Source organism: Octopus sinensis, linkage group LG2 (assembly GCF_006345805.1).
Source record: "Octopus sinensis linkage group LG2, ASM634580v1, whole genome shotgun sequence".
Lineage (NCBI taxonomy): Eukaryota > Metazoa > Mollusca > Cephalopoda > Octopoda > Octopodidae > Octopus > Octopus sinensis.
Genome location: NC_042998.1, coordinates 48,142,401 through 48,154,745, shown reverse-complemented (window position 1 = coordinate 48,154,745; position 12,345 = coordinate 48,142,401). Strand labels below are relative to the sequence as shown.

The 12,345-nt window shown below is 43.4% G+C and overlaps 1 protein-coding gene and 1 non-coding gene across 7 annotated transcripts in view; both read left to right on the top strand.

Moving 5' to 3' along the window:
- LOC115232566 (zinc transporter ZIP11) overlaps positions 1 to 12,345 on the top strand; it is a 166,291-nt gene that overhangs the window by 104,185 nt on the left and 49,761 nt on the right. The gene's annotated exons all lie outside the window — the stretch shown is intronic.
- LOC115208847 lies at positions 1,737 to 1,855 on the top strand. Its single transcript, XR_003881289.1, has one exon. It is a non-coding gene; the product is annotated as a 5S ribosomal RNA (ribosomal RNA).

The following is a 12,345-nucleotide window of genomic DNA, read 5'->3' as shown; positions in this document are numbered from 1 at the left end:
AGCTACTTCTTCAGGCAAGACATAACTCTAATGACATGTAGTACGAAAAGAAAAAAAAGAAGTTTTTTTTCATATTTTGACTAGTTTCTTCATTGAACTATTGCCATGTTGGGGCCTTGTTTCCAAAGGTTTTTAGTTGATTTTTATCTACTCCTTCTGAAAGAAACTACCATATGCTATGGAAGTTAGGGTTGTATTCCATGTTCAGAGTTCTTTTATCTTATATCTTTTACTTATTTCAGTCAGTAAACTGCGGCCATTCTGGGGCACCACCTTGTAGAATTTTTAGTTGAATGGATTGAACCCCACCACCAGCACATTTTTTTGTTTTGTTTTTTTAAGCCTGGTACTTATTCTGTCGGCCTCTTTTGCTATATAGTTAAGTTGTGGCAACTTAAACACACCAACACCAGTTCTCCAGCGGTGGATGGGGGCCAAACGTAGACACAAAGACACACACACACACATACACACACACACACACACACACACACACACACACACACACACACACACACACACACACACACACACAGGTGTGAGTATATATACAATGGGCTTCTTTTCTTTTAGTTTCTGTCTTCCAAATCCACTTACAAGGCTTTGTTCAGCCAGGAGCTATAGAAGGCACTTGTCAAGGTGCTGCACAGTGAGACTGAACCTGGAATCATGTGGTTGGGAAGCAAGCTTCTTACCACACAGCCACATCAACATCATAACTGAACATCTGTTTTCCATGCTGTCATGGGTTGCACAATTTGGCCAGTGCTGGTAAGACTGATGGCCGCACTGGGCTCCATTGTCTGTTCTGGCATGGTTCCTATGGCTGGATGCCCTTCCTAATGCCAACCACTTTATAGAGCAGTTGGGTGCTTTTTATGTGGCACCAGCACCAATGCTATTGACATGATTGAACTTCTTTCAGTTTCTTATTCCTTTATTGCCCACAAGGGACTAAACATAGAGGGGACAAACTAGGACAGACAAAGGGATTAAGTCGATTACATCGACCCCAGTGCATAACTGGTACTTAATTTATCGACCCCAAAAGGATGAAAGGCAAAGTCAACCACAGCGGAACTTGAACTCAAAACGTAACAGCAGATGAAATACCTATTTCTTTACTACCCACAAGGGGCTAAACATAGAGGGGACAAACTAGGACAGACAAAGGGATTAAGTCAATTACATTGACTCCAGTGCGTAACTGGTACTTAATTTCTCGACCCCCGAAAGGATGAAAGTCAAAGTTAACCTCAGCAGAATTTGAACTCAGAATGTAACGGCAGATGAAATACTGATAAGCATTTCGCCCGGCATGCTAACATTTCTGCCAGCTTGCTGCTTCTTTGTTTCTGTCTACCAAATTCACTCAAAGTTTAGGTCAACCCGAGGCTATAGTAGAAGATACTTCCCCAAAGTGCCCTACAGTGGGGCTGAACCTGATACCATGTAGTTGCGAAGCAGACATCTTACCTTACAACCATTTTTGTGCCTATGTATGATGGACTCCCCCATCGAAGATGACGTATCAGCGTTCAGCTTGCCAAATGACGTGCACAAATGATTTGTTTATCGTGATCAAATGTTCGTGCTGCACATCGGCTCACTTCCGACCTCAAATCGATGTTGTCTGAACAGTTGCACTGTGTACCACATGTCAGGTGTTGGAGTGGTCGCTGAGCAATGTGAGATGAAGTGTTTTGTTCAAGAATACTCAAGGACAAACTCAATCGCCTTACGGCCATATCACGTTGTAAGCACCGGTTCTCGTCTGATCACCGAAGTTAAGCAACATCAAGCCTAATTAGTACTTAGATGGGTGACCGCTTGGGAAACCTAGGTGCTGTAAGCATTCCATTATTTGTTGGCGTTAGGAAGGGCATCCAGCTGTTGAAACACCGCCAGATCTGACTGGCCTGGTGCAGCCTTCGGGCTTCCCAGACCCCAGTTGAACCGTCCAACCCATGCTAGCATGGAAAGCGGACCTTAAACGATGATGATGATGATGAACACAATTCATTACACAGTCTAGGTATTGAAACCACGATCTCCTGATCATGAGTAGAATTCCCTAACCGCTGGGCCATGCCTCCTCACCAATATATGTGTATGTGTGTGTATGCATACACACACACACACATATGCATGCACAAATACCCATCCATACACAAATATTCTGTAAATATACACCCACTTCCTAATATGTAAAGTTTTACAGCATACACTCTCTCTTTCCTTTTCTCTCTCTCTCTTTTTACTTCATACACACACACACCACACACACACACACATCTATACATACATTCATGAAACTACTGATAAAGAAATAAGCTACAAAATAGCTGAGACACACAAATAATAGACACTACTAGTAGTACACTCTTAGATATATATATATATATATATATATACACACACATACATACATACATACAACCATGAAGGATTTTACAATCATTTGCACAAGCACTAACATGCGTGCATGCACACGCACACACACACACACACACACACACACACACACACACACACACGCACGCACATACACACACACACACACACACACACACACGCACATATATACAAACCATACACAAATACAGTTGACAAGTACTAACATATACAGAGAGGAGAAAATTGTTTTCTCTTATTCCCTTTCCTACACCCCACTCCTGACCCCATCACTGTCTTCCTTTACTCCCCAGCCCGCCCGGCCTCAACCCCTCTGATCTCCACTCTGTTACAATCTGTTTCCCTCCCCTCTTTTACATACATACATACACACATATATATATATATATATATATATATATATATATATATATATATATAGATATATATGTATATTCTTGTTCTATTCCTTCTCTCTACCCCTCTACAGATGAACTAGGTGGCTACTTCAAAACTACTTGATTGTGCAGAGTTAGGGAGAGCCAGAGAAAGAGAGAGAGAAAGAGAGAGTTGTAGGATGCCAAGGGTAGTGGCAGTGGGGGTGGAGTAGGGGTAGATCATCACTGTAGTTTGGGGGTTAGGACTGACATGATGGGGGAATTTTAGGGACACAGCTAATCAGACATAGCTGTATACTACTCTCTTTCTGTTTCTTCACAACCAGCCAGTTAACCTCTGACAAGCACTGACTTTTTTCACTGCCATAATCTTACATACATTCCCAATTTCTGTTACTCTACACCGTATATGCTTCTAGTTCTTGTTCTATTTTTCTTCCACCTCCTCTTCTTCTAGCAGACCACACAGGACCAGTAAGTACCTTCATGGCTGCACATAACACACACACACAACAAAAAGAAAATACACTCTCTAGCTTTCTGTTATTCCCTCTCTCACTTTTTCAATTCTGTTATAAAGCTGTACCCACAAAGCAAAAGTTAGTCTGGACTGTCCAACCAATAAATTTTCCCAGTTTACCTACTCTGCCTTTGAACAGGTTGTAGTAAAGGGTCTTTAGTCTGTGTGTGATGTCTTGTTGAATGGAGAGATTTCTTTCTCATTAATGCCTATAACAGGTTTCCTCCCCCCCCTCTCCCATCCTTCCTCGTTCTCTTGTGGCAGAATACCAGAAAGAATGGTAGAAAGAATGGCATCTTAGAAACTACCTTCAGCATTCCAGTTGATTCATGGCAAAGATTAACGTACATACTATCCATCCTGCCACAGGAAGCAAAGAAAGAAAGTTAGTGAGGGGATCAGTTATGAAATGAATAGTTTATGAGTGGCATAAAAATAGTTACAGTTTTACTCAATGCAGAACTGACCTTGTTATTCAGTAAACAACAGGGCCAAGAAACCATTATCACAATCTTGAGGCAGTAACATAATAATGATCATCTTGTTGCATTCAGTGGTCAGATGCACTCCAATGAAATGAAAATAATTTTGTAAGACTCCCTCTGTGATTCCTGGCAGAGATTGAAACCGCTACCTTTATATATGTTACTGCTTACAAATACCTTTATCCATGAGACCATTAAGGCAATAAACTCCATTGATCATCATTAGTACAACCACTTCTAGTATTCAGGGTTGTCTTGACAGTATTGTAGCTCCCTGGATAAAGCAACAGATTGGGGCCACTGCATACACAAGTATAGTATACATGGATTGAGCATTGGGTTCCTACACCTGTAGGACTTCTGAGCAATTGGCCAATGTTCCCATTCGTTAAGACAGCATTGCAAGTACCTGTACCAATATCACAAACACCAAGCCTTTTTATTAATGGTATCACAATAAAACACCATTGGACCCTCTTTTGATGGGGTCAGTCTGAGATAGGTCTATCATGTAATACTGTTTAGTACTGCCACCTAGCTTTAACTGCATTTAGTGGTGCTTGGTCATCATTGCCATCTTCGTTACCATCATCATCATCATCATCATCATACATCCATTTTTCATGATGACATGAGTTTGATAGGATCTGACAAGCCACAGAGGTATGTCAGGCCCAAATGTCAGGTTTGATGTGGTTTTTATGGCTGGATGTCCTTCTGAATGCCACATTTAGGACCTCTACAGTTTCAGCCGTAGCACCCGTCCTAATTTCCTTCTATATTGCCATCCGTCCTGGCCTACAGTCAACCATTGAGAGGTACTGCCTTCCCTGATAATGAATCATCTATCGCCAACCTCTTCCAATCTTCTCTAACCTAAATCCTTCCTGTCTCATGCACACTTGGTGCAGGGTCTATAGACTGGCATCTGTCGCAGCTCCGCACCACTTTCCGAACACTTTCCCTGGTAACATTAGGGTCCACTTTCCTGGCCAGGAATAGAGTCCTGTCTACACTCACATGGTGCATGCTGTGCAACCCCCTCAGCTCTGAGCCCACCAGGCAACATGCTGCAGCCACCACACTCTGTACATCCTCTGCCACCTACCAACCAAGGCTTTTTCACCCTGGTTAGCACATCTGCCTTATTCTTTTCTGAAGGCACAAACATTACCTTTTATTTCAAGCCAAACTCAGTGGTCACCTCTCTGAGGATTCCTAACTGCTGATTCACTATCATTTCCATGCCTCCCTTTGTGCAGACTCTTCTTTGATTGCTGATCACGGATGCCACCCACCCTCTTACTGTGGCTGAATCAGTTCGAATTTCCAATACATGTAGTCTCCCACTCTCAGTGCCAAGTTCATGCCCTTTAGTACGGCATCCAATTCAGGCACATTGATGTGGCTGCAGTTATCCTTTTTTCTGAGCCATGCTGCATCTTCCAAATCAAAGAGGTCCATAGATAAAAATTGATTGAGAACCTCTGCTGTAGTACATATTCTTTCCTACTCTAGGCACAAGGGCCGAAATTTTTAGTAGAAGGGGCCAACCAATTAGATCGACTCCAGTATGCAACTGGTACTTAATTTATTGACCCCAAAAGAATGAAAGGCAAAGTTGACCTCGGTGGAATTTGAACTCAGAACGTAAAGACAGACATTTTGCCCGGTGTGCCAGCTCGCTGCCTTATAGTAGTGACTATATTAAAGCAGAAACATTAGCATGCTGGGCGAAATACTTAGTGGTATTTTGTCTGTCTTTATGTTCTGAGTTCAAATTCCACCGAGGTTGACTTTGCCTTTCATCCTTTCGGGGTCGATTAAATAAGTACCAGTTACGCACTGGGGTCGATATAATTGACTTAAACCATTTGTCTGTCCTTGTTTGTCCCCTCTGTGTTTAGCCCCTTTTGGGTAGTAAAGAAATGGGTATTTTGTCTGTCTTTATGTTCTGAGTTCAAATTCCGCCGAGGTTGATTTTGCCTTTCATCCTTTTGGGATCAATAAATTAAATACCAGTTGCATGCTGGGGCTAATCTAATCGACTGGCCCCTCCCCCAAAATTTCAGGCCTTGTGCCTAGAGTAGAAAAGAATATAGTTACTACTGTAATAAGTAACCATGGTTACCACCACTACCACCACCATCTCCAGGTTTATTATAACATTTAACCACTATCAGCAATACTACACCATAGTTACATTATCTCTGCCGCCACCACCACCATCACTATCATCAACTACTACTACCCACACTTTACTATAGATACACTATATTATACTGCCATCACCACTGCTACCGCCATCCTCATCACCATATCAATTGCCACCACCATCATCACCAGCACCACCACCGCCACCACTGTCACCACCACCGTCACCACAATCACCACTCACTACTACCACCATTACCAGCACCACTATGGCTACTGTTACACTTAGCCACTACAACTAACACTAACTACACCACTGACATTATTTCTACTACACCACCAGTATTACTACCACTGCAGTCACCACCACTACCATCACCTTCACCACCACCACTGCCACAAGACCTACTATTCTTCCCCCACCCCACACCACATCGCTACTGCCCCCACTACTGCAACGTAGACTACCTCACATTTTACACTACCGCCACCACCAGACTACCAGCACCACTAGATAATCATACTAGCACCAACACTACAACCACAGTTACTCTATCTCTCACCACCACTGTGCACAGTCTATGCCACCTTCTAGCTCTGTCTACCTTCCTTGGTTTAAAAGCTTTGAAACAGCAACAACCCCTCTTTGCTCTCTCTCTCTTACACCCTGTCTCTCTCTCTCTTACCCTCCCCATCTCTCTCTCTTACCCCACCGTCTCTCTCTCTCTTACACCCTGTCTCTCTTACACCCTGTCCCTCTCTCTCTTACACCCTGTCTCTCTCTCTCCCTTACCCCCTGTCTCTTTCTCTCTCTCTTACACCCTGTCTCTCTCTCCCTTACCCCGTCTCTTTCTCTCTCTCTTACACCCTGGCTCTCTCTCTCTCTCTCTTACACCCTGTCTCTCTCTCTCTCTCTCTCTCTCTGACCCCTGTCTCTCTCTCTCTCTTACCCCTGCCTCTTTCTCTCTCTCTTACCCCCCATCTCTCTCTCTCTTACATCCTGTCTCTCTCTTACCCCCTGTCTCTTTCTCTCTCTCTTACCCTCCCATCCCTCTCTCTTACAACCTGTCTCTCTCTCTCTCTCTTACCCCCTGTCTCTCTCTCTCTGTGCTCCTTCTTAACCTTCCTCCCCATCCAACCCCACTCCCACACTGATGCTACACCTCCCACTCACTCATCTACCTATGACTTCCTCCCTCCCTCCCTCCTCCATTTTTCCTTCCTACCCAAAATATTCGCCTCTCCCCCTCCCTCCACTCACCCACCTTCTCATTGCCTTTTTCCATATGGGATCAGTGGGTCAACTTAAAATAGCAGAACATAAGGCATCACATGCTCCACATTCCTGGTAAGGAGAAGATGTATGGGGGTGGGGAGCAGTAGGGGAGGGAACCAGGGGGTGCTAAGGGCTGGTACTAGTGTTGGATGTGGGGTGGTGGAAGCAGCAGCAGTTATGGTGATGGTGGTGGTGGTGGTGATAATGATGATGTTGGTGTTGGTGATGGTAGTGTTGTGGTGGTGGTGGTGGTGGTAATAGAAATTGTGGGGGTGAAGATGTTGGTGATGATGGTGGTGGTGGCGGCGGCGGTGGTGGTGGCGGCGGCAGTGGTGGCGGCGGCAGAGTGCTATTGGCAGAAAGATGAGGGGGGAGAAAGACCCATCATCAGATTGATTTAGGGTGGGGAAGGTGGGGTGGTGTATGAGTGTGTGTGTGTGTGTTGTGTGTGTGTGAGAAGGTTGCAGGGTAGCCCTGTTCATGCTGAGGGGAAGGGCTGGCAAGCTGAAGTAGAGTAGGGTATGTGTACATATATGTATTATACATATATATATATATATATATATATACACATACATACACACACACACACACACACACACAGTGATTATGTGTGTATTAGTGCATGAGAGAGAGAGAGAGAGAGTGAGTGAGGGCAGCCCTTTCCATGAAAGGGTTGGTGATTGGGTGAAAAAGTCTAAGTGTAAAGTAGATATCAAGGGGTAAGGGAATATGAGAGGGGAGGGCAGACATATAAACTGTGGAGAAACTGAAGACAGTGGTGGCAGGGCCAGGTGATGGTGGAGATAGTTGTGGTGGTGGTTTAGGTGGTGGTGGTGGTGGTGGTGGTGGTGGTGGTGGTGCCGGCGGGGAGGGGGTGGGTGTAGTTCTTAGGGTTAGGGTTTAGGATGATAGAGATTGTGAATGGTATTGTGGGAGGAATTTAAAGCTGTGCTATGGTGGTAGAGAGATTGTGGTAGCAGAGATTGTGAATGGTATAGTTGGTGGGTGGGTGGGTGGGCGAGGAGGGAATTAAAGGTTGTAGAAGAGACAATGAAGTGAATGTGGTAGTGGTGGTGGTGGTGGTGGTGGTGGTGGTGGTGGTGGTGGTGGTGGGTGGAGGAGTGTATCAGACAAAATTGCTTTGAGGCATTTCTTCAGGCACTTTATATCCTGGGGGGGTTCTGTGTTCAAGTCCCACTGAGGTCAGCTTTGCATTTTATCTCTTCTGGGTGTCAATAAAATAAAGTACCAGTCATATACTGGAGTTGATATAACTGACTATCTCCTCCCCTCAAAACTAATGGTTTTGTGCCAAAATTAGGAATGGTTATTATTATTGCCTTTCATCCCTTCAGGGTAGATAAATTAAGTACCAGTTATGCACTGGGTCGATGTATTAGGGTTAATCCCTTTGTCTGTCCTTGTTTGTCCCCTCTATGTTTAGCCCCTTGTGGGCAATAAAGAAATAATTATTATTGTTTTTAAAACTAAGGCTGCAAGCTGGCAGAATTGTTAGTATGCCAGGCAAAATGCTTAGCTGTACCGCTGAGGTCAGCTTTGCCATTAATCCTTTCGGGGGTTTGGAGTCAATGAAATAAGTACCAGTTGAACATTGGAGTCAATATGTGGAGGCACATGGCCTAGTGGTTAGAGCAGCAGACTCGCGGTCGAGAGATCGCGGGTTCGAATCTCAGACTGGATGATGTGTGTATTTATGAGCGAAACACCTAAGCTCCATGTGGCTCTGGCAGAAGGTAATGGCGAAACTTCTGCTGACTCTTTCGCCACAACTTTCTCTCACTCTTTCCTCCTGTATCTTGCAGCTCACCTGTGATGGACCAGTGTCCCGTCCAGGCGGAGAACCTATACGCCAAGAAACCGGGAAACCGGCCCTTATAAGCCAGGCATGACTCAAGAAGGAACAAACAACAAAAAAAAAATTGGGGTCAATGTAGTCAACTTACTCCCCACCTTCCCTGAACTTACTGGCCTTGTGCCAAAATTTGAAATGACTATTATTTTTAAAGCTCTCGTCAACTTTTTTAAGTTCTGCTTGGAAAGGAAAGTGAAAGTAGAGAGGAAAGTGCTGCCTCCCAGTGAATTTGTGGAAAGATGGGTGACCGTGACAAAAATGGTTAGAGTGAATGGCCCCACTCTCAGAATGTTCCTATTGATTGGAGAGCAGGTGGGAGGGCTCATACCTTTTGTGGATCAGTGGTGGGGTTCCTTGATTGACCCTAGTTGGAGTTTCTCGTTTCAAGGGGACTGCATCATTCTGGTGACACTGTCATACCTTTTTTTATATATTCTCTCCAGATTAATTTGCAGCATTTGCTTAAAAATATGCCACACTGTCTCTCCAGTTTCACCACACATTCTGCATTTATCTGTTTCTACTGCATGATCAATTCTATGGGTGATGTAGTTAGTTCTTAATGTTTGTTGGTATGCTGTACCTTGGTCTGCATCCTTTGATAGATCTTTCAAGAACTGATCGTGCATCTTCTTATCCTCCCAGTTACTTTCCCTTCTTTGCTTCTGTCTTTATTTTGTAATTCATCCTGTCTTGACTGTTTTCCATATGTGATAGGGCAGCTTTCTTTATTTTATTTTTACTGGTAATGCTTCTTTTGTATTCTTTATACAACAAACAGTATTGTTTACCTTGGTCTGAAAACAATCCTCACAACTTATCAATCCCTGCCTTCTTTTCTTTCTCATAAGGTATAGCCTGTTAACATCACTTTATGAGTGGAAGGGTGGAACACAGCATATTTTGTCAGTAATTTAATTGTTTTCTTATCTAAGGATTGTAGTTTCTCTGTTCACTATTGTAGTACTTCTACTCCATAACTCAAGAGAATAAGTGCCCATGAATTTTTTTCTTGGAACTTCTTCCTCCTATTCAATTTAATCTTCAAAATCAAACTTAGCCTTCTGTAATATTCCTGAGAGAATATCTTTTTCATTTGGCTTTCCATCAGTTTGTCAACTTCTAAAATTCCAAGATACTTGCATCCATCCTTATCTATTCTTTTTACTACCTCTCCTGTGGGCAACTTTTCGCCAGCCTCTTGTTGGCCTTCACCTCTTTTTAGAATCAACATTCCAAACTTTTTCTGTCCAAATTCCATTTTGATATCTGTGCTAAAGCAATGCACTGTTTGAATCACTGAATTCAGCTGATTTTCATCTTATCCATAGATTTTAGGTCATCCATAAAATCAAAATGATTGAACTTGTCTTTTCTTTCTCTGAGCTTCAAATAGACATTTTTTTTCTGGCACTCCGTCGGTTATGACGACAAGGGTTCCTGTTTATCCGATCAACGGAACAGCCTGCTTGTAAAATTAACGTGCAAGTAGCTGAGCACTGCACAGACATGTGTACCCTTAACGTAGTTCTTGGGGAGATTGAGCATGACACAGAGTGTGACAAGGCTGGCCCTTTGAAATACAGGTACAACAGAAACAGGAAGAAGGAGTGAGAGAAAGTTGTGGTGAAAGGTTACAGCAGGGTTTGCGACCACCCCCTGCCAGAGCCTTGTGGAGCTTTAGGTGTTTTCGCTCAATAAACACTCACAACGCCCGGTCTGGGAATCGAAATCGTGATCCTACGACTGCAAGTCCGCTGCCTTAACCACTGGGCCATTGCACCTCCACAATAGCATAGCACATAGGTAACCAACTAGACATAGCACATAGTTAACCAACTAGACATAGCACATAGGTAACCAACTAGACATAGCACATAGTTAACCAACTAGACATAGCACATAGTTAACCAACTAGACATAGCACATAGGTAACCAACTAAATAACTAGATGTGATCTACAGACTCACAGATCCCGATCTGTTGCTCTTCTCTCTGATTGAGGTCCACACTGAACAAAATTATGTGCAGTGATGGTTGTTATTGTTGAATCCTAGGGCAACCCTGATCAAGCAGACATTTCAGGTTGTGACCAATGTTGTCTTGTTTTAGAACTATGTAAGACTACCTTAATGGAATGAGATGACTTGGTGTGGTTATTTGGATGCTGGTGATTTGGCATGACTAACATCATCATCATTGTTTAACATCTGCTTTTCATGCTGGCATGGGTTGGATGGTTTAACAGGAGCTGACTGGCTTGAAGGGCTGTTCAGGCTCCCTATTTGTTTTGGCATAGTTTCTATGGCTTCGTAATTTAACATCCGCTTTCCATGCTGGCCTGTGTTGGATGGTTTGACATGGAGCTGGCTAGCAGGTAGCCGTCCAGACATGGTTTCTACAGCTGGGTGCATTTTATGTGCCACTAGCATGGATGCATCAATGCAGCACTGGCACAGGAGCTTTTTAAGTGGCACTGGCACCTGAAAGGACAAGCCTGTATGCATGGAAGACAGCAATTCTGCTTAGCTTGACGTGTCTTTTCAAGTACTGCAAATCACCACATCTCCCAGTCCCTTGTTTCCTCAGTGAAGCCCAGCATCTGAAGATCCTTTCTCACCACTTCGTCCCACATCTTCCTAGGTTTGCCCCTTTCCACAGGTACCCTCCACAATTAGAACTCAGCACTTCTGGTGACAGTAATTTTTGGCAGTACTCGGAAATTTGGCTGACAGACAATTGGCCAACAGACAGGCTATGGTAGAGGTCAACTAGAATAAAATGTAATCAAAGGGGTCCAAAGATAAAAAAAATGGTCAAGAACCCCAGCTGAAAAGTAATTTGCAGAGACAAGTTTGAACAAAGCTCTTGGGTACTTTGTCAAACAGATCTATGCCCAAAGGGCCCATGATTGTCCTGTCCTTTTCTTAAATTTGTTTTTCAGAGAGTCTTCATTCAGACCCTATTATATTATATTACATTATACTATATTATCAGATGTATTCTTAAAAATGCATCACGTGATGAAGGTTATTTGGTTGTTATTTCTTGTAGAGTCAGTGACTGCAGAGAGGATAACTTGTTGGTTCATGTTATAGTAGTTTTCTGGAGTGTGTTTTTATATGTTTGAAGGGGACTGTAAACATAAAATGGCATAGTTTTTCGTAGTTGGGTAGTCCTTTGTATCTGCACCTCAGTATCCAAGTGATCTGTGGGTGTGCTTTATACACAACCTTTGATAA